Source organism: Schistocerca americana, unplaced genomic scaffold (genome assembly GCF_021461395.2).
Source record: "Schistocerca americana isolate TAMUIC-IGC-003095 unplaced genomic scaffold, iqSchAmer2.1 HiC_scaffold_702, whole genome shotgun sequence".
Lineage (NCBI taxonomy): Eukaryota > Metazoa > Arthropoda > Insecta > Orthoptera > Acrididae > Schistocerca > Schistocerca americana.
Window position 1 is genome coordinate 27,501 of NW_025726459.1, and position 2,500 is coordinate 30,000.

Below are 2,500 nucleotides of genomic sequence, written 5' to 3' on the forward strand. Positions count from 1 at the left end.
CTCCCAGCACAGCGCACGCGCCAACACGTCCGCACAGCTGCGATACAATCCACCTGCGAGAACCGCAGAGGCGACCGAGCAGCAGACGGCGTCGCGGCGCCGAGCGCCGGGCGGCGGCGCATCCTCAGCGCACACAGTCCTCAATCGGACCAGCACACTGCAGATGTCCACCGCGCTTCGCACCGGGCCCGCGAGGACCTACTTTGGCCGCACGGCGCCGCGTGCAGGGTGCGCCGGCGCGCAGCTGCGCCGCCTGCCGCCTCCGTCGGCCGGCGCGCCTGCCACTGGCCGCCCCCACCAGCCGGCTGTAGCGCGTGCGCCCACGCACCGCGCGGCCAGCACGCCGGAAGGCCCCCCCTCACCGGCCGGGGACGGTCCCACCCAGCCACCGCCGCGTATCGCTTCACACCCACATGCCATTCACGTTCGTGGGCATGGTGGGTATCGCTGAAACAACCGGTTGGTAGCTCAACCGATCGTCGCCATCACTGATTCACCTCTAGCGAGAACAACCGCACCACAACGGTTTACCAGTTCTTCATTTGCGTAACGTCACCAGCAAACGTAGACGTCCATCGCCATTTGCAAATTCAACGATTGTTGCATGCCTGTGTCAGGTGTCACGACACACTATGTCTGCCCACATACACGCAACAACATGTGCACGCTTCGCGAACACGTGGAAGGTGGCCCCCGTACGTATGCGATGTCCATTGCGCGAACGACTGTCAACCGGCCTCTGTCGCATGTCGCAGATGTGGAACGCAGTGCACCATGCTATCACGGTGTGTGAGAAGAGACGACTACGTCTGACAACACGCGCCACTACATCAACAGACGGCTCATGCTGATCGCCATCCACGGCATACCATACTGCAATCCAGCTCTTATAGGGAGACGACACGTAGCTGAGTGCACAATATTTGGACCGTATGGTTCGCCGTTGTTGGCGCAGTCGTGGTACGGTCACACATGTACCACGATGTATCATTCAGTACATGAGGACCAATGTGCGGTACAGTGTGTGATTTGGACGTACAACATCAGCGGACAGTTGCCACAAGCCGTACCACAACGTAGGCTGTGCTTCGCCATGCGAATGCCAATGAACAACTGCGAAGGGCATTGAGCATGTACGTCCTGCCGCCATCCGCATTACAGTGTATAGCTGCAAGGTGTTTAACATGAAGCGATACTCTGGGGACCGGGCAGTGCGAGTAGCAAACTATATTGCGGGGGTTGCAGTTAGGCAACACTACACTAATTTAACGCGTCGTATGACAATTACAGAGCAGGTTAAGGCCCAACGTGTGTTGGGTTAAGGCCCAACGTGTGTTGGGTTAAGGCCCAACGTGTGTTGGGTTAAGGCCCAACGTGTGTTGGGTTAAGGCCCAACGTGTGTTGGGTTAAGGCCCAACGTGTGTTGGGTTAAGGCCCAACGTGTGTTGGGTTAAGGCCCAACGTGTGTTGGGTTAAGGCCCAACGTGTGTTGGGTTAAGGCCCAACGTGTGTTGGGTTAAGGCCCAACGTGTGTTGGGTTAAGGCCCAACGTGTGTTGGGTTAAGGCCCAACGTGTGTTGGGTTAAGGCCCAACGTGTGTTGGGTTAAGGCCCAACGTGTGTTGGGTTAAGGCCCAACGTGTGTTGGGTTAAGGCCCAACGTGTGTTGGGTTAAGGCCCAACGTGTGTTGGGTTAAGGCCCAACGTGTGTTGGGTTAAGGCCCAACGTGTGTTGGGTTAAGGCCCAACGTGTGTTGGGTTAAGGCGCAACATAGGTTAGGTTAAGGCGCAACATAGGTTAGGTTAAGGCGCAACATAGGTTAGGTTAAGGCGCAACATAGGTTAGGTTAAGGCGCAACATAGGTTAGGTTAAGGCGCAACATAGGTTAGGTTACGGCGCAACATAGGTTAGGTTAAGGCGCAACATAGGTTAGGTTAAGGCGCAACATAGGTTAGGTTACGGCGCAACATAGGTTAGGTTAAGGCGCAACATAGGTTAGGTTAAGGCGCAACATAGGTTAGGTTAAGGCGCAACATAGGTTAGGTTAAGGCGCAACATAGGTTAGGTTAAGGCGCAACATAGGTTAGGTTAAGGCGCAACATAGGTTAGGTTAAGGCGCAACATAGGTTAGGTTAAGGCGCAACATAGGTTAGGTTACGGCGCAACATAGGTTAGGTTAAGGCGCAACATAGGTTAGGTTAAGGCGCAACATAGGTTAGGTTAAGGCGCAACATAGGTTAGGTTATGGCGCAACATAGGTTAGGTTACGGCGCAACATAGGTTAGGTTACGGCGCAACATAGGTTAGGTTAAGGCGCAACATAGGTTAGGTTAAGGCGCAACATAGGTTAGGTTAAGGCGCAACATAGGTTAGGTTAAGGCGCAACATAGGTTAGGTTAAGGCGCAACATAGGTTAGGTTAAGGCGCAACATAGGCTAGGTTAAGGCGCAACATAGGTTAGGTTAAGGCGCAACATGGGTTAGGTTAAGGCGCAACATGG